The sequence below is a fragment of the Zootermopsis nevadensis genome, unplaced genomic scaffold, assembly GCF_977971745.1.
Source record: "Zootermopsis nevadensis isolate Lab colony 2312 unplaced genomic scaffold, Znev_1.0 Znev_ptg000022l, whole genome shotgun sequence".
Classification (NCBI taxonomy): domain Eukaryota; kingdom Metazoa; phylum Arthropoda; class Insecta; order Blattodea; family Termopsidae; genus Zootermopsis; species Zootermopsis nevadensis.
The window spans coordinates 19568257-19590024 of NW_028259154.1; the positions used below are offsets into that span (position 1 = coordinate 19568257).

Sequence of the window (21768 nt, forward strand, 5' to 3'; positions counted from 1 at the left end):
TTCACGGGCCATCAGCTGTGTGAGCGTCGAATTACTTTCCGGTGTGCTGGAGATTACTTCTGATATGACCATCCAGTAATGTAAGAGACAGAGGCGGTCTGTGTAACATTGTAAAATGCTACCATGCTCATGCAAGACTTCGTTGAAATCACATTTATTGCCAAATGTCTCGAAATATCTGTTAACATTTTTATTAATCAACTAAACCAAATACAACATATCTACACACATACACGAATGATTCACAATTATGTGACGAATGTGAGAGCTTGCGCATGAGCAGTTTATAAAATAAAAATCACAACCACTACACGTTTCAGAGGAACATTCTGCCTCCATTGTCAGGAGTCCTAAGGATGTAGTTCATATTTTATACCAGGAAAGTGGCATCTATCTGCAATTAAACACGGCATTACAGTTTCAAACACCAATACAGACGTGTTCACAGCCGTGAGAACATTTCTACATTTCGACGGAATATCTTTCTTAACTAAATTCATTTCTAATCTACGTAAGGAAGTGGCACTCGTCTCCCTTGTTTAGATTTCTTGGTACAAGGATAGTTTACGCATATCTCCTTCACTTGCTTCTTCATGTTCAGACATGAAGGGTCGACTAATATTTCACCTTCTGTACATGTTGAAGGCAGCGCTCCTGAAGACCATTCTGTATCGATTAACACTGCAGGACATCTGTCTTTCCCGATGCTGAGGACAAGATGTCTTCTGCCCTTGTCCGCAGTACTCAATGCTCTGTTGTTTTTAATAGTCACGTTGTCTCTGCAGTTATTGATGAACGTCATCAAGTTATCCATAAGAGTGATTGCCGAATCCACTGCTTCAACCTAACGACAAGAATCACATAACAGTGCAATCTGTTTAGAAACGATACTCTGACTTTAATAAATAAGAGGAAGACACAAATAGTGAATTATCGAGAGATCTAACATAAATATCAGACAGATTGAAGTCAAACATGTCAACTGATTTGAACTAACTTTATGGTAGCGTAGAATGGCGATATTTTACGAGATCAGTAATAAAATTTCCGTAACAACAGCAAGTATTTCCACCCGCTGAGTAACTCTTACGTATTCGTGAAGATCTTTTAGCATAGGCCTGTGAAATAATTCGTTGGATAATTTCAGTCTGACAGAAAGACAGACAGGTAGACAGGTAGACAGCGAATTAGCCAATCACTCAGTCTACCAGATAGACAGTCGGTTATCAATCTGTCACACAGCTAATCAATAATCCAGTTCGTCTCGCTCAAATAGTAAAACATCCAAACAGCCAGGCAGTCAATGAGTCCATATAATTTATGAAATAAGGATTTTATAGTCTATACATTTAAAACAGACATTTTGTACTTTTACGGAGATTCTATACAATTTAATTTACTGTAGTCTGCCATGACCTGTTTTAAATAACGTTTTAACCTTTTTAACAATCTGAAGTTCAGGTAAGCCTATATTATGCTGTGAATTTGCACATTTCTGTGTTGGAGACAAGTCAAGGCCAGCTTATGTTTTCGACCAATAAAGAAATACAACTAAACACATGTTTGTTAAAAGACTGGGTACGAGATGCGGCCTTCATATAAAACGCACGGAGGATCATTTGCGTCCTGTTATATGCTTGATATATAACTCAAAAACTACTAAACGGATGTCGGTATTTAAATCCATGGTGAAAGTTAAAGAATTGCCTCATTTTCTCTAAGCGCATTTCGGAATTAAACCTTAAAATAGGCCCACTCACAGCCTCCGTCCTATCAAATTTAATCGTGCTTGATTATCCCCTTATATTAACTTATCCTGCAAAAACTCTGAAGCTAATTCTTTGTAGTGAACAATATCTTAATTAACAAATATGAATGAATGTATATAAATATATATAATTACCTCGTAATTCAAATTTGGGCGCAGTGACGCTGATACAATGAGTATCAGAATGGACAACATCTTCACTACAGCCATAATTCAGACACTTGTTTCCTCTGTGGAAGAATGGTCAGTCTGTGCACTTCCTCTTGTAGACAAAGAGTGGCATTTGAATCCCAATCTTAAGTTATTTATACAAAAATATTTGAAAAACGTTTTCCTCAATGCTAGGGATTTCTGCGAATTTGGTAGTCAATTAATTATAAATTATTATTATCAGTCCTTCTTCGGCTTCTGTGCAGATAGGTTAGTTCCGCTTTTCCAGTAATTTCCTTCTTTGTGTATATGACGTAGACTGATAACTGAATTTAGCTTCGCGCGTCCAATTCACTTATCTGTGAGTGATAATGCATCACAGATTTCAATGTCGTATTATCTAACAGAGTATAAAAAAGGTAGTAATGTCCTGAACGAAAGAACTACGTCATGAAGGTGTTTAGGTGACAAGACAGTAAAACCTAAATTACTCTTCTTACGCACAGGTGAATGTTAGTGAACAGTTTCACTTTACTTTTATGGATGAAATCCGTGATAATTTCTGTAGACGAAACACTCATTTAGATAATTATTAAAACAGTGACATTTAAAGACTAAGTTAGCGGTAGCAATTAATAGTTGATTGGATCATTAGTTATTTAACGACTCTGTTTGAGCAGAATAGGATGTATACTGTTAAATAAAATTTGGTGAAAAGACAAGGTTTTATAAGGAAATATTCCTACCGTAATTTGTTACAAATTACTCTCTTGGCTCTCGTCTACAGATACTGAGGATAACCACAAAAAAGCTGAAATTTGATTTGGATTCTCTTAGAATACAAGCCTCGGCTCAGTATTAAGCATTAACAATTTTTCTTTCTTCTTAGTTCCTTTATTAACTTTTTAAAGCCCAGTTGTTTCTATATCGAAACATAGGCCTGTTATAAAAATCATTCATCATAGAAGTAACTGTGCGACAGTGTAAGCAAGGAATGTGTTACCAGTATCAAGTAATCATGGGAGAATGTGGATTGGATAATCGTGTACCTTCTACATCTTAATAAAGTTGTATATTCCTGTTATTTCTTCTTCCGTTTGTCCACCAAACCAAAGTTCATCTAGCATATCACCAATTGCTGTCTTGCTCACTAAATAATATCTAGAAAATTACTGAACATTTTAAGCAACTGAATAGTAATTTTAATTTGGTGTTTTTTTTGGAATTAGTCAGGCTAATTAAGTTGTGTAAGACTTGAGGTTCTCACAGCGGTGAGTATGAAGATTTCCGTCTTCTGGGTTGTTGCGCTGTGCAGTCCGGTCGATGTTAACCAAAGTTTCAGAGGTCATACTGACTCCGTCATCAGGGCGATGAGTATGAAGATTTCTGTCTTCTGGGTTGTTGCGCTGTGTAGTCTGGTCGATGTTAACCAACGTTTCAGAGGTCATACTGCCTCCGTCATCAGGGCGATGAGTATGAAGATTTCTGTCTTCTGGGTTGTTGCGCTATGTAGTATGGTCGTTGTTATTATGAATATTCATCGTCCTGATGACAGAGGCAGTATGACCTCCGAAACGTTGGTTAACATCGATCAGACTACACAGCGCAACAACCCAGAAGACGGAAATCTAATTAAATTGTATTAAAACAAATTCCTGAAATTCGTATAGTAAAGTTTTCCTACTTGGAATGGTTTTAAACAAGGATATGTTTTATTATCACTGCGTTTAAGTTTGGTTGCCGAATACGTCATCAAGAATTACTATGAAAACAAAGAGAAGTTTTAATTTAATGGGACACATCGGCGTCTTATTTATGCTGAATCTTTTAGTTTATTGGGTAAGAAAGTAAATATCATTAGAAGCATAGACGCTGTCTTAGATTCTATTAGGCGAGATAATCTAGAAGTTACTCATACGTTCATGTCTCGACACCAGACCACAAAGCGTGAATGATTTAAAGGTAGCTAATAAATCCTTTGAAAATGTGGAGAATTTTATGTATTTGAAACGACTGCAGCAAATCAGAATCATATTTACTAAGATATTACAAATTCGGAGAGCCGTTGCTACCATCAGAATCATGTGCCTATGTTTCTGGTATCTAAAACCGTAAATATTGAACTATACAAAATTGTAATTGTACTTCTTTTGTTATGGGAGTGAAACGTGGCCCTTCAAAAAACATGGAGGACGCAGAATGAGGATGTTTAGGAACTGGATGCTTAGGAGAATACCTGAATAAAAGAGGTATGAAGTGAAAGGAGGCTGGAGAAAATAGCACAATCGGGAGATATATAATTTATATTTTATATTAATTATTATTGGGATGATGAGCTGGAGGGTTATATTGGCAAGGCATACAGAATGAATAATACGTAGGTACAAAAAGAAATTCTGTAGGCTAACCGGAAATGAGGAGACCGCTTAGAAGAGATAGGTCCAGTTGAATGATGTAGTAAAAATGTAAAGAAATAAAACAGGATCACGAGTGTGTGGACTAGATTGATCTGTATTGAGCTGCCCCTGGCGTTTTTTGTGAACACTTTAATGTCCCTTCATCTTCAATGAAAAGTACGGTACTTCTTGCCTCTATTAATTTTTCAATAAGGAATCTGCTCTGTGAGGCTACTGGACTCTGGTTATTAATAGAAACAAGTAGATTTGTAAGATTTATTTTCTCGATTACAAATAAAATAAAACTTATCCCATTATAGTTGAGTTACATAAAAGCTCCTTCTTTTATGGACCAAAGGGATAATTTTTTTCTCTACAACCAATTCATAATATGACTGTATGTAAAGCTCTTTGAAAATATGTAAAAAAGAAATTTCGTGAAACAAGGATGACAAGTATTGTTGAGAGCTATGATAAAGTAATGAGAAAAATAAATTAAGAAACTCGTTACTTTTCATCATTATTTAATATTTGTACTCATACATATATTTATTCTTCAAGTCTATACACAAACTATATTAATATTGATGTTAAAAATTAAAATTGATATAAATATTTCGCGCTATTCATCGTTTCCTCGATGTTACAATTTGCGCTATATATTACAACATGTTTCGATGTCTCAGCATCATCTTCAGGTTTTATTTTTAAAACTATTCTATGTTTTTAATGCACGCTTTTCAGTAATTGTAGATTGTAGGTTGTAGTTGTGGATGTTCCTTTTTTCTTCTGATTCTTTTGCATATTATGTGGCGTATTATGTTATTTGTTCATTATTTCTGTGAAATTATCAACAATATAATTAACATTATTAATATTATTTATATGTAAATGAGTTTGGATATTGTTATAAAAATTCACTATAAACATAGAAACACAATAACATACCAGGAGTTTGATGTGTCGTGTGTCCTCGGCTGGTCAGGTCTGATCAGGTGAATGTCAGTTCATAGACTGGTTTGGTGTACTGATGTGGGTCGTATAAACTTAATATTTGTAGTTCATTATTCGGTTAGGTGCCTGTCCCATTTACATGCATACATTAATATCATGATAAAGTTAAAGTATTGTTATTGCAATTACTTTCCGTGACACTGTGGAGCTATACGACGTGGCCGGGTCTCATGTAAGGCAAGGAATTTCGTGACTAGGATTGACTGTCAGACAATGAAGACGTACTTAGCTCGTGACGTTATGTAATATTTATATTTCTTTTACATGGCTGTGAGTCATTGCATCTTGGTCTGAGACAAGGAATGTTTTACAATCATTTTGAAAATGAATCGCGAAAGTAAATTTATGTTTACAATTTAATGGAGACTTTGTGTTTGTACTGGGGTTTTCTACGGACTGGGATTGTACCTGTAATGGGTGAAACATTAAACTGGTGTAGAGTTTTGGTGAGGAATACTATTGGAGAGGGAAATTTGTATGACTGTGAAGCAGACGGTACAAGAACATTGAGACGGAACTTTGAAAAAGAGTAGGTTTTAGATTTATACTGTTGGAAGGCCAGTGCTTCAGTCGTCTGTTTTTGGCTCTAGTGTTTCCATCTGTTCTACTGAATGCTTACAGTTAGAACTTGGAATGTCAATAGATGTTGGTTCTGTTTAACACGGTGGCAGCAAGACTGCTGCGAAATATCAGTGAAAGATATTGTCAAGCTGAGATTTGTGGTAATTTTGAGTAGACAAAAATCAGCCGTATGTTAGTGAGTTAATCTCTTCTAATACCTGATTGCTATTACGCCAATATCTAGATTGTCGTTTTAAGTTCAGTGATCTTGTGAGCCCTCATATGTGTAGTGACGTAACCATGATATAACATGATATCTGGATGAAGGTTGTTCGTATCGACTGCATTTATCTAGTACTGATAAAAAAAAAATGACTTAAGGTGTAAGCCTAATGTTGTATAGATGCATGGAAACACTCCCTCACACACCTTTAAAGTTGCAGCTGGCAAAAGAATTCGTCCCTTCGACATTTTTAGCCCCAACTTGGACAGCATCAGTTGATAGGTGAAGATAATAAAGTCACGGCGACAAAAATTAATTTTTATTAAGCGTGTAAAACAAATATTGTAAAACGTCTGTGTTGAATATAGACACGAATAGTGAGAGATTTCCTTGGTTTGAACTTTTAAGGTGTGTGCATTAATAACCTAAGCCCTGAAGATGGTGACATTATGTTTCCCGAAATACGTTTACACGGCTTTACAATCTGGAAGTGTAACATCCCGCCGTGAAGACCTCAGATCATACATGAATTGTTTTGTTGCCCTTGTTATGAAATATAAAAGGGAAATTTTGTCAGGGTTAAATATTTAAATCTGAACAAAATGTGAATATTGTCTGATAATTTCATAATTAGTTCCATAATTAATTGTCATGTTTTCTTTCATTTCTAAGCGTCTTACAGTTGGCATGAATTTCATTGCACAAAAGGGACTTTTAAAAAACACTAAGGAAGGGGTAACATATATAGATGCGAAAGTAGAAATCCCCGTTGAATTTCAACTGGCCTTTTACATCAGTAAGACATGTTAGTGATCTGTAACTTGAATATTCATACAGTCTGATGCAATTTATTCTAATCAAGCAGTAATATAAGGAATTGAAAATGTAAGTGAATCTGAGTAGATATTTATTTTTGTTCATGTAAATTATACAACTCTATGACAGATTTTACAAAACTCCAACGTTAATAACCTTGATTACACATATTATATACAAAACAAAACAGGGATTGAATACATTATTCTAAAGAAAATTAAAGTCAATTACTTAAATAAATTATGAGGTATAAAATCTAATTTATCTTAAATTATATTTTTAACGTAATGTAATGCAATGCAATAAACTGTATTATAATTAACCATAGGTTTCTATGAAGGACGGGAAATATTTTGATTAGCTTAGTGAATACCAGTTTCTCAAGCAGGACTCTCATCGAAAAACAAATTTCGTTCAATATGATAGTGGTATGGGATCATGTTCGTACATAATTCCAAACTCTACATGAAAATAATCTCAAAGCACAGCATGAAATCGTGTAGCCTACGTCTAAGCGTAATGCGGTTGGTCTAATCTGCAGTACGTATCTGGAAATGTTAGCAGCTTCAGAAAATATCCACACAGAATCTTTAGGCTCTCACTGCAGTTTAATGCTGATGTGGATCCTGTTTTAGGATAATGGCACCGTAGTGAAGTAGGCTACTTTGCCGACGTTTTGGAAATTCTTGCAGTCGTCGTCTTCAGTACTAAGTGACTACCCAATTACTCCTTCCGATACTTAGGCATTTTATAAAATTTGACGGAATAATAAAGTACTCCGTTTTTTGTAGATTTATAGCCAGTGAGACATAACAATAGATCAATTGACCCCTTTCTTGTATAAAATAGACTCATTTAAGGTCTGTATTCTGTATCACATTTTATTGGCTGTCATTCGAAGAATCAAGGGCAACCATTGACTCGTAAATCTGTGTTAGATAATCGGCAGGGATCACTCGGAAATGTCGGGAAAATAGCCTTCTTCTACACAACTTCATAATCAAGAAGTCGGATTCACGTCAGTATCCGTGTTTTACCGAGATTTAGCTCTTTCAAGTAATGCTATAGCAAAGCCAGTTTGCTACAATCCTGTGTGGTATCAGATGTGCTCATCGAATTTTGGGAATTCAAGTTTCTTAAGTATTTCCACTCATTGCCATAAACGGAAAGGATCTCTTAATATGATGCATAAATAAGCAGATGCTGTGGATACTTCCAAAGAATATTATGATGATGCTGATATTCGCCAAAGTATATAGGCGTATTTATCTTGTTTTCTAATAACATCATTTTAACTATGTTTTCCAGTTACTTTTATTTGTTGACTTTTCCATGAGATCCGCTTTTGTATGTGTGTGTGTGATCTTCTTACTAAAATGCCCCGGTCTTTCAGAAATAAAACAACTATTTATGCACCGGTAATAGTCAAATGTTGTATATACATAACTCGGTGAAACTTGCTGAAACGTTTCTTACTTTTAACCCGATTTACCCCACCCCCCACCCCCGAAGGGGAGAGGTCTACACGAACAAGTCTGTTACAGTTGATGACTTCAACAAAAATATTTTTCAGAGAACATGAGTTGTTGCTGCATACATGTTACGAGATTTTGCCAGTTTGGTGCATCTTTTCTAGTTGTGAATGGGCCATCAGTACCTTACGTGGCTGGGTGCAGTTTCGCAAGGAGTGATGTATGTGCCTGTAACATTTGATATCTATTGGTACATAAATTGCGGTTTTATTGCTGAAAGTCTGGGGCCTCTTAGTGAGAGGATGACTAGATTTTTTTGAACGAAAAATAGAAATCGTTCCCGAAGCGTAAATCCTAAGTTCTCTTATTTCTATATGGAAATGGTTTCGCCAGTTCTTTTGCTTCTTTCGATGACGGTGATGCGCAGAAACAGCCAACAGATATGAACTTTGTCCCTCTCTTATTTTCCTTCAAGTATTCGACGCCAATCTGCTTTTTCAGGTTCGTACATTTGGAATTCTGCGTTTTTGAACACGACATATTTTCACATTTTGCGCACTTCGCTTCAATAATCACTGCAGGTTTTCTTTCGGCGTTGTAATCAATAGTCAGTTCGAATGGACAGAGACCAACTTTCTCACTTTTCAGTCTCTTATCGTGTATACTTTTCACGAGCATGACGTTCTCAGGACACAGGTTGTGTGAGTTCAACAGCTTGTTCAGCAAGGAAACAGCGTTTTCTGTTATCCGGATCTGGTAATAATCATAAAAATGCACATATAAGATAAAGAAAAAAATGTTACTTTGCCGAAACACTACGTGATGAGGACCAGCGATTGCGAGGTAATAGCTCATACATTCTTAAACTCGGAATTAGGTGGAAGTAGGAGGTTCCGCTTCGCATCCTGGCCTTCCCCCCCTTGTAATCATTAAAAGGAAAGCCGGGTAAGGCCCTCAGCCGGTGTTATGTGGTGTCCGAGAGAAAATACCTACTTCTACCGGCATTCGAAACGCATACCTGGTCGCTTTATTCAGTTTTATATTATACAGCGATTAGTATCAGCTAAAAAATTGCGATAATGTTAATGATTAGTGAAAAGGAATGATTTTAATTAAATGTAGATTTAATTAGGAGGTTAGGCTATCTGCTTGTACTCGTTCAGTGGTTTCAGCTGCAGCATTATAAATGTTTTTTATCTCGGCTTTTTATACTGCATGTCACACCGTCTTATTGCCCTTAATTAGTTTAGTTATTTATAATTAGTGTGCTGCATCAACAGCCAGAAGGCTAATTACGGATATAGCACAATAAAGGGATACGAGAACACAATAATAAATATAGAACGGCAACAACAAAGACGTCATAAAATTGAAAGAGTGTGGAGGACGTTAATACACAAAGGCAAACTGCTTCTGAATAAGTAAATGTCTTTGTAATAATAATTCAGTTGTTTTAATTTAATTAGTTTAAAAGGATAAGAAAATATGCAAAACATGCAAGGTAATAAATCAGGGAATTTATATAATTAGAAAGGTGACAGTTAATCGATGTTAAGTTTAGGAGAGGAGAAAGGAAAAAAATTATATGCATGAATATTTATTTATATTTAATGTAATTATCTAATATATGAATAGTAACAAAATTATTATGGAACATGGCTAAGGGAAACATTTGTGTCAAATGTATCGAAGTCCCTGAAGACAACATTAGCAGCTGATGAGCATCTAGCAGAAGTACTGTTTTAATTGTAGGGATGTAATTGAACGTAGAAATATCTCTCAGATACCGAGTAGGAATTCAAACACCGATAGCTTCCAGAAGGGGAGGGCAATTTCAACCACGGGAAACGTGGATCAGGAATAGTGCATCAATGAAATACCTCCTATTACGTAAGGTTTTGAGTTTTAAAATGCTGTGAAGCGTTTGCATAGCTGTATTGTATATTGGGTTAGGAAGAAATCAAATCAAGGTGATGCAAACTTCTGCTGGATGCTTTCCATATTTGTCGGTATTGGTAATAATCGATCATTTTAATAATATTTTACAAACAATAGAATTTGTATAATATTGCTAAATGTTTAATTGTCTGCACTCTCCTGTTAACTTCATCCCTCTTAGATCAAAATGATCCCTTCAACATGCTGTCCTCAAACACCTCAACCCGTGTTTTTGCCGTAAGATGAAAGATTATTACTAACAGAAATAAAGTATGATTATATGGCTAAACTTCACTCACCTCTTCAGTTGACGTCTGGTCTAAAAACGCTGATAGTAAAATTATTAATACAACTAGAACTTTTGTAGGTAATAATGCCATAATTCTTTTCGTTTGATTCCGTAAGGCAATGTAGTCTTCTGTATGGTCTTCTCGAAGGAAATATATGATGAACATATAATAGGCTGAAGGTATTTATACAGAAATAAATACCTATATCCTCTGTGTAGGAAGTGATAAGGGATTTCCGTTTTATTGGAGGAAGTTACATACACCTCCTAAGTGCTTCTGAACGGAAGACAATTCTTCTAATATGGTTACGATTTTGAGAAATGTTCATATCGATTTCTGCCTCGCCAGGAGATATATTTTGTTGATTTAGTTCAGTGATTTTGTATGACGTCACATATTTGTAGCTCGATTTCCTTGGGAAATGTCAGTTCAGTGCTGATTACGCGTCGCTCATTTCAAGGTGAAGGTCTTCAGATATGTAATCGAGTAGTGAAAGTTTTGTAGAAAGTCATCTAAATATATTTACAGAACTATAATTTTATTTCTAATATGATACTGGTGTCTGCTATGCATGAGGGAGGGTCATAATTTGGGGTGTCTGAGCACGAAATGCAGAAGGGAAGACTTAGACCTAAAGAAGAAGAAATTATTTAAAGTGTACATTCGTAAATGTTGCTCTTCACTTATACATTTAAATAATTAACTGTAAAGTTAGCTAACTCTTGAAACAGAGTCCTCCTTAAAAAGTTCACAGCTGATGAACTACTCAAAAAAATCGTAGTCCTTTTTGAAACCTGAAGATTTATTGTAGTGGTCACAAGAAGCCGCCAGACTAAACCAATCCACGCCCTATAACTCGCATTTCTTAAGGCCATTTTTGTATTATTTTCACATCTCCGTCTGTATCTTCCGAGTGGTCTCTTCCCTTCAGTTTTCCAACCAAAATTTTGAACGCATTTCTTATTACTTCCACGCGCAGCAGAAGTGCCGGAAATTTCATCTTCCTTGATTTGGTTATCCTAATTATATTTTATAAAAACTAAACATTTTAGATGTAAATTCAAAATGTCAGTTTCTTAAACAGGAGAAGAAAAGACAAAAGTTTCTGATCTGTGTGTTAGAAAGGTTTCCCAAAATCTATTTTCATTTGAATTTCTTTGTATAAAAGTTTGTTTGTGTTTTCGTCATTCTAAACTCTTTTAACATTGCCAAATATAAATATTTCTGTCTTCTGGGTATGTTGCTCCAAGGCGATGACGCCCTGATGACGGTGGCAGAATAACCTCCGAAACGTTGGTAAACATCTACCATACTACACGATGCAACAACCCAGAAGACAGAAATATTCATACTCACTGCTGTGAAAACCTCAAATTATTCAAGGTAAAATATATTTTAGAATTTACACGGAACAAGTGAAGAAAATAACGAATTGCTCAGTTGATATCGGCAAATCTCTGGTTTAAGATTATGCCAATATTATATACAATATAAATGAATTCACGTGACATTATCTTGTTCTTTTGTTCAGTGAATAATATGTTTAAGATCCTCTGTTATTGAGAAGACGGAAATTGATAGGAAAAATTTGTAAGTGGGATTGAACACTGCAATTTCAAACCGTAATACGAAATAAAGGATTTAGATATTTAACGCAGTGAAAGTGTATTACGAGATATGCAGTGTATTTATAAGTACTGCATACAAACACTCACTTTAGGCTTGTGTAAGTTAGGGTTGTGCCCAAGTTATTTTCGACAAAGTTTAAATTTATTGGTGGAAAGCAACAAAAACGTGAGTTTTCGTAAGAAAACGTTACGGGCACAGAAAATAGTGTGGCCGAGCTGCAATTGGGATGGAGTAATATAATTGTAGCGGGAGTATACGTTGTGAACGTTTCAGTAAAAAGGTGGCTAAGAATTGTCATAGCGAAGAGCAAGGTGTATTAATATAATGCTATGAATAACAGTTAATGTAAAATTTAGTTAAGGATATGGTTATGTTGTTGTGATTTCTTTAAATTCTGATTTGGATTATGACACCGTGTATTCTTGTACATATCTTACTTGAGATGGAGGCATTGGACTCTTTTGTATGATTCATAACCACAGGTTCACAATTCATATTCTCATAGTCGTGATAAATTAAAATATAATACTCTTTTCAACTTGTCATAATTATATTTTTTAGAGATAGATGTTTTGTAATTATTTCATAATTAAATTGTCCTCGAAGTATTAATTCCTTTTAAGCAACATTTATAAATTTGATTTTATCAAAAGTCAATTGCTGCCTTCCGTCCCCGACATATTAAAATCTCTTATTTTAACGTTGGGTAATTATGCAACCCAAAGTATTGCAACTATTTGACATTTCAAGCCTACATAAGATACTTCCGTTCAGATGACGTTTGACATCCTGTTTCAGATAAAAACGTACATAATAGACGGAAATAAAATGTTCATTTACGCTGTTTTCAGGCCTTCTCAGGCAATTATATAATTTGTTATTCTACACATGTCACTGATAAGTACTGCCATATTAAATGATATCGTTACTCAAACAGCTTTAAGAATGCTTGTTATGAAGGAGTGTCCCACGTTATCGTCATGGTAAGATGCCTCCTTGCTGATATCTAAACGCTACGTAGGCTGAAGTATATATAATTGAGTAGGATTGTGCCGATGTTTACATTAAATTATGAATTATATTCCGTACAGATCTTTTGCACGTACCATATTTATTTTGAAGGTGATAGCTAATAAAAGAGGGTACTGTAGTAATTTTACATATGAATAGGAACATATTAAAGCCATATATTTGGTTTATAATAATTTATATTCCGACGTTTTGTCGAGCTTATTAAATATTTTGTTTTTTTCATTTATAATATTTGTGGTACATAACTTGAAGGTAGTTAAAAGAACACTGCCTTGTTTCTTTAAGATTGTTTTTGACATTGAAAAGAAGAACTGACAAAATGTACGGTAAAGTTTGTTCATAATCGACCACTTCATCCACTGTAAGTTGTAGGTACCTTATTTCTGAAGGGCTGTTCTCATGTTTTACGGTGTCCACATATATTATTCTCTGAGAATTTATAAACCGTAGAATGTGGTATGAGTACATTACGTTTGCGTTACAAATACTAGCCCCCAGTGTTTACACATTATAGCATTTGACGTTTATGTGGAGACCATCACGTATATATACACAAGTCTACACGGCATCAAAATTGTGTAGGACAACCGTGGACAGTTTTATGACCGTTGAAAATTCTGGCCTAAATTTTCTTACTCTGAATGTAAAATAATATTATTATGATACTACGCATCGATAGAAAAAAATTTAAGCTTTCACAGCAAAGAGAAACTGAAAAGAACTAAAGCAAACAACACAACCTAACATAAGCTAACGTAACATAAATGCAATATATAAACACTCAGTTATTACCCTCCCATAATGCAGTCTCTTAATATGTCTGTATTACACTGAATCAAAAATATTGGATTTGAGGTTTTCACGGCGATGAGTCTGAAGATCGCTGTCTTCTGGGTTGTTGCACCGTGTAGTCTGGTAGATGAATACTCATCGACCTGATGATGGAGGTAACAAAGACCTCTGAAACGATGATAACCTTCTACCAGACTACACAGCGAAACAACCCAGTAGACAGTCATCTTCTGAATTCAAAGATATTAAGTTATATTTTGTTGTGCAAAGACTGATAATAACATGTAACATCATTTGACAAAATAGAGCCGCAACATATCTTCCAGAATAATCAGACATAAATTAAAATTCTAACTAACCGAAAAAAAGAAACATTCCTGATACAACCGAATCTTTTCCAACAGAACGCAATCTTATATAACATCATTAATCCTGATAATGGCTTGCACGGACCTAAGCGAATCGAACTGTAATCTAAATGCTCCGAACGTAACCTATCGAAATAACCTTAAATAAACTAACTTAAATTAGAGTAACATAACCGAATCGATAAAACCCCCACTCCACCCCACAGTTTCCATATTTCTCTAATATTAATTTCTGTATTATTCTCACAACAAACCATAAATATTCCGAGCATCTGTCCTCGTCATGTATTCGAAACAAACTTTTGCTCCTTGTGTTCTCAATGCCAACTGAGTTTACGTTTTAAGGTTTTAGAATATCTTAAAATATCTATGAATTTTTAGTATGGATAATCGCAATAAAATATATTTAAAGATTTTCAAGACTTCAATAATTACAACACCGAACAAATATTAGTTTTGTATTAATTATTTTTCCGTTCCGACTGAAGTTTCAGTACGGTGTATACATATTAAAATAACTATTATTTTCTGCAAATAAGAAATATTTCTATATGTAAAATTTCAGTTCTTCACAGCGACGATTATGAAAATGGCAGTATACTGGTTTATAGCGACGTGTAATCTGACAGAATTTTATCGACGTTTGAGAGGTACTTGTTGCCTCCATCTTCAAACGACAGCCATCTTCATGATTGCTATATATTTTGAATAAAGTGCTCTTAGACGATTAGACTCATGGATTGGCATGAAAAATACATTTATGGAGCTGAAATTATTTTCTACCGTACATGGCGTATGTTATCATCCATTTCCTCGACTTTAGACTCCGCAAGTACTGTGATATGAGAATTAACAAACTAGAATAGTGTATTGTGAATATTGTACTAACATTCATGATTTTATGCGAAAAATTTGATACTTAACTAGTAGTAGTTTGTACCGACAGGATGTTAAGTCAGAATGAATAATTCAAAAGAATACTCTCCTTTACTTTGTCAGTAATCGTTGGTGAGGAACGAATTGAGTATTTCATCATGTTACTTCCTGTGAGCAAATGGCTCTGCTCCAAACAAAGATTGAAACGTGTTAGACTGACATGTTGACATACGTCGGCGGCTTTATTTAATATGACGTGCACATACATTACTCGCAGTACGACATATCATGTCAACCAGTTCAGAAGAGCTGATAAGATTTGACGATGACATGTGTCCTTATATTGAGCAAATATAATTCATTCATTCTTTAGTGAGCCTCTACGTCACAAAAATGAAGGTGTAGTAACCAATCAGCGAGGATTTTAAGCAAGTCTAAATATAAGTTTTATACGATTCTGAAATATGATTGATGTTTTATCGATCCATATGCAATAGATGTAAGTGACATGTATTCGGAAGTCACCCGTTTTAAATTTCGGACCAAAAACAGTGTCGTGATAAAGGGGTTGTTGTTTTCATCAGTTATCCCAGTTAAATTCCCGAACAAAACATGAATGTTTCATTGCCGTTTTCTCTTTGATCCTTCGTACGCACTTATTAAGTTGTGGGTGGGGAAACAAACGCGTATAGAGTTTGGAAAGACAACCACAAGAAACAGGGCCCCTTTGCTACATTTAGTCAAGAAGAAATTTTCTTCTTATATGTAGCCCTAAAGCTCGCTGCCGTGTTAACAAGAACCGACTACTTGTTCTTAACCTGAGATAAATTAATCCATTTCATACGCTCTTAAAGTATTTCTTCACGAATCATTTATCATTATCCTGCTAAATACACTTCGGTTACAAAACTTTGCATTTCTTGAACAAAACTGAAAATTTGTGTAATGTTTTTAAAATTCAATTCATTTTATTTATTTAAGTGTTTGCCAATAGCAAGAAACCAATAACAAGCAAACACTGATAATACATACAATAATAATGAAATAATAATGAAAAATATTTCACAAACAAGTTAACTAAACATATATATGTGTAGTATTAAATATAATAGATAAATGCACTTTAGAATAACTATGTTGGAAGTGCATTAAATAAAACTAAAGTTTCTAAGGTTCGAGCTGGTCTGTTGGTATTGAAGCTTTGAATTCTGTTGTGCTGTTCATAACACAGCAAGTGAACAAATTTTGAAACGTTGGTATCGTATACCCCTTGGACCGTTATATAGCTTCTGCACTTTCACATCGCCCCTCCTATTTATTTGGATCATAGGTCCAACTTATCAGATAAGCAGATTTATCTGTTAGATCATATTCCTTCATAAGGTCATCAATCTTGCATTGGACAAGCTGTTGGAAATTCCCGCACTCGACTTGAATCAATGGAATTGCAATCAAGTGAAAGGAGGAAAGTCAAAGGCTTGAACAGTTCATATTTTAGTAAACTAGACTTCAATGAATTCAGACAGCTGGAGACTGTATTATCATATCGAATTATTCTGAGGGTCGCGTGATCAATAGTGAACTTTATCTCTTCACTTATCAAGTTCCTGGGGGTGTGAAGAGTTGTCAGAACGTACTTAGAAGGTACGTTGGTCTGAACTGAAGAAGATCCTACTTTTGCCAGTCATTTCGGGAGCGTTTGCGATTCTGTGAATATTCTTTTAAAATCGGACTCTCCTTCTGTACGCTAATAGTCACTGGCAACATTCACGAAGTGCAAGTATTTAATTCTGTCGAAAGCGACAGCGATGTTGTACCCTCTGCATACGTCTCCTAACTTGTCTTGCCTCTAGTTGGCTAATTGTATCCCCACACACTCAATTACAGTAAAGCATAAACTACATTATAAGTTATGTATTTGCATTTGAACACTGAAACTAATTAAAATGTGCTTAATCTTAAGGAACAAATGCCCCAGTACGTGCAACAGTTTCGTAGTGATTTCATCTTCTTAGTACGTGTTAATGGATGAGTGCTGAGACGGTGTTGCTTGGGGTCTGTGATACTATGTTGATGCAAATCCCAGCTTCGTGTTCAATCCAGTAACCCAGCCAAGGTGGTAGATCAGTTTACATCAGTTAGTTCTTTCCAAAATTAGTACATACAGTAACTAACATGACAGTCAAATGTTAGCGACACGTTATTTTTTCACAGGTAAAATGATGGAATCGTAAAAATTTGTATTTGAGGTTTTCTCAGATTTTATCGATGACAATAGAAACGCGAGAGCACGTAAATCGAAGTTCTTAAACCATACCTCGATTAGTGCTAAAAATGAGAGTTACGTTTCCGAACGGATACTCATAATAACAATACGTTAAAGAGGCACTGCATATTATTGTTAAGTGTGGGGAGCAGGTGTTTCTGAAGAAGCTAGTAGTCGCTCATGTAGTCAAAGCATCAGTTTCCGGCTCAAAACCAACTCATTTTTATATCCTTGATTTGAACAAATTGACAAAATGCGCTTATTGTAAAAAGCATTGCTTCTTTATTCTCATCCGCGTTAAGTTATTGCTGGATTAGGATCCGCGCTTCATGTATCTGGATGTTCCGAAAACTTATGTTTAACAGTTTCTGAAATATTGTCTAGAGTTTAAATTAATGAATCACAAACTAAAATAAAACTTTACGACATTAAAGCAGAAACTTTGCATATATGGCAAATATTTGAGATACATATTTGTTTTAAAAGGTACAGGCAAGGCTATAAGAGTATTTTAAAACGCAGTTAATTTTACTGTGTTAAAAAACTGTATATTATACAAACACGTGGATAGAGCACGCTTTTCCTCCTCAAATTACGCGTTTTTAATTAATATCCAGAGTCATGGCAGATAAACGTTTTTGTAAAGTGCAAGCATACGCACTTTGTGCACGCACAAGTTTCAGCCTCCTCTGTACGTGATGAGATGAGATCAAACAACTGGTGTGGATATGTACAAGTTTTATCATCTATAATAGGCCCCTATTTCTATGTCATTCTTGCTTATTTAACAAACTCATCATTATGCAGTTTTCTCCTCACCTCATCGTCTTCTCAATCTATGTTCCTCCCTCAGAGTGAGAGGCCATGTTTCAAACCCATACAAAACAACAGGAAGAATTATTTTGCATATTTTAATCTTTAGGTTCTCCTGGACTACTGGCAGTGTCGGTAAAATGACCTCTACGTCCGCGCAACAGCAAAAGACTACTAAACTAAATATCTTAAAAAGAGGCAACTTTATTATTTCTAACAACAACTTTTGTATACGTTTGGGCTAAAGTAATAACACAAATATTTTACTTTTGGCAAGACATTGCTTACAAAACACATTCAGAATGTATTTTCTGCTTTTATGAATTATACAAAAAAGAAATGGCTCTAGATTAAGGTGTTTTTGCACAACTGTCAATGAAACTACGTAGAAAATACCATCTTGACTATCTTACAATACGTCTCTCGGAGCGGAGTTTTTATCTCTGCTGTCGATAAAAGCCAGATGACGTATAATGTACACATCAGGATCATTGAACTGAATTGATCGGTGTTCCCTCTTGTATTAATCCTTTAAGCGCATTCTATAAGCCTCTTAAGAAATATACTTCAAGAATTAAGGAAACATTCGTCCTTCTGAATGCATATAAATACAAAGCGTCAGCTAACCTGATACTTCAGTCGTAGCCACTAATCAATAAGCATAGTTATCAGCTTATAGTTTACTGTATCTGTAATATTATAATCTCTGCATACGGCAAGCATAACTTATGGATTCTGTAAAGATAGGATTATATTTTCTGGCATCATTACTCTTATATACAGTGTGTGATGCTAGAGTTATAAAGGTAAGAAAATATTAAATATGGCTTTTTTGTAGTATTTGAGGTTTTCACGGAGGTGAGTTTGAAGATGGCTGTCTTCTCAGTTGTTCCGCCGTGTAGTCTGATAGAAGTTTACCGACATTTCAGGGGTAATTGCTACCTGTAAGGACCTCTGAAACGTCGGTAATCTTCTACCAGACTACACGGCGGAACAACGCAGAAGACAGACATCTTCTTACGAATTTTTTGTTTTATATCATAAATTTTATATTGTATGCTTCAATTAGGTGTAATATTGATACGCCTTATGGGCAAGGAGAGAAGAGCATATGTCTCCGAACTTTGTGCAGAGCCTGTTTTCGTTAGTTGATTACCCTGCGAACGGGTGTCTTGTAGGATATGAAGTTCTCATGGGGGCGAGTACGAAGATAGCTGTCTTCAGTGGTGTAGCGCCATATAGTCTGTTAGCAGTATACCAGAATTTCAGAGGTTCTTGCTGACTGATCGGGGTGATGATGGAGGCAGCTTGGGCCTCTAAAACGTCGGAAAACTTCTTCCAGACTACACGGCGCTACAGCACAGAAGACAGTCATATTCTTGAAAGTGTCTTGTTATTGTTGAATGCCAGGATGTCATAACGATCTCTGTACTATTATTTCATTGACACTTGTTAGCCGGATGTAATAACGTGTTTTATATCTATAGATTAATCTTGCACACTTGAATAATAAGCCCTTCTAAGTGGAACAAAACAATAGACCCGCTAAAGGTTATGTTGAACTGAAGGTCGTAATGTGTAGATAAGAACAGTGAATGAATTCATCTCGTTATCTGGGCAGTTGTGTTCTAATCTTGATCTTTCTGATTAAATGCAGTAACGGACAAGTGTACGCATATTGACTTCGCAGGTAGAGTTTGCTTATCATTATAAAATACAAACAAACCATAAAACAGCTTGTGTTTACAAGGGAGCTTGATCAGAAATTATCCGTGTTATTTTCAATTGTATTGACTATGTATACTAACAAAGAAAATGTGCTATAAAATATGTAGGAAGATTCTTATCGGCTGATCCAGTATCTCAAAATCGCCTCAAGCAGCTTCACCGAACTGCATTGCGAATTGAATTACTGAGTGCACCCAACTGCGTATTTTGTTACTTCCAAATGTGTGTTTGCCTTTTATGCACAAACCAGCTTCAGGTCAGGGGATTAGATGAACAAGCCTGACCAAGCGATGGGGCAGAGATGTAACGAATTGCCATATTTGTGATAGGGAGAAATTACTTCTTACGATTAATATCGAAAACGGGCTTGTAATTTTTTCGTTCACCGTAGAATATTACAAAGTTGTCTGTCCCCATTTGTACTTATTGGGTAGCAGGTAGTTGGCCCCGTAGAGTCGATAGTTTAGATGCACAGAATGCAAAAGAACAATTTTTACATGCTTGTGTTGTGATTGTCAAATACACATTGACTCATCACTCTCTTTTGTTTAAAATTTACAGAAAAGTTCTGATATGCATAAATATGGTTTATCGAATGTGGAGGAAATGTTGAAGTACGTTTGGAACTCCGTGGGATGTCACCTTAACACTAAGATGGTGAAAAACATATACCCTGATTTGGTAGAAAGCACACACGTGGGTCCTTGCCCATCTGTTCCGCATATTGATCGTGATAAAAACAGGGACCCAGAACAGATATTGACGTACAGCTGTGGGGAGTGTCACGAGAAACATTGCTCTAAACATGGAAACTTCAGATGTCAAGAAATTAGAGTAAAAATCGATGTAAAAATGAAGAAGGGAAAACATAATTATGTAGTGGCTAAATTATTCCCCGCGGGGTGTATATGTATGTCACATGTGTCGATACTAGGAAAACATGTTCAAGAACCTCGTGTATACGTTAAGTGACACTGAAGTCTCATCTATGAATGTTAATTTTAAGCTGATTGCTGTGATATGAATTAAGTTATTTATATTTTTTGAAAACTTATTAATAGACCTGCTAAACTTTAGTTCTACTGAGTAATGCAGACTGTTAATTTTATGGTTTAGTCTAAGGAATCCTATGTCCTGTGTATTGTATGTAATAATTAGTGATAATAATATAACAGTTTTCAAGAAGACTGAATATACCTTAAGCCTGTATCTTGAAGGTGAATTATACAATTACAAGGAATAAAATATATTTTATATGTACCACTGTACGGTGTACAATATGGTATGTGTAGAATATCGACACCATTCCTTTCCTCCAAAATACTTTTGTTCTACCTAAATATACATCATGAAATACTTTTGAGGTGTTTAATCACGTTAATTGTACCCGTTAAGCATCAAAGGCCGGCTGTATACTGTGCTTGAGAGGGTCAGTTAATGGAATTAATTAGAGAATCAACAGCAGCACTGACACCGCATCTTGATAAGCTGATGGTCCCTTTTCAGGCCGTGCTTTTGTTGTTTCCAGAATTCACTTGAATAGCAAGCCACAGCTTTATCCGGCTGCTAAGTGTTCTCGAAATACAATGGAGGCCCTAGACGGTTAGGGGCCCTGATATGATTGTGCCCCTTAACC

General features: G+C 35.4%; 1 long non-coding RNA gene across 1 annotated transcript in view; it reads left to right on the plus strand.

Annotated features, from left to right (window-relative positions):
* The window catches only part of LOC110834289 (uncharacterized), a 33856-nt gene extending 12484 nt beyond the window's left edge, over positions 1-21372 (plus strand). The window contains exon 2 of the long non-coding RNA XR_002544549.2: positions 20694-21372. This is a non-coding gene — a long non-coding RNA (uncharacterized LOC110834289). The remainder of the gene's footprint in view (positions 1-20693) is intronic.
* The last annotated feature ends 396 nt before the right edge of the window (positions 21373-21768 follow it).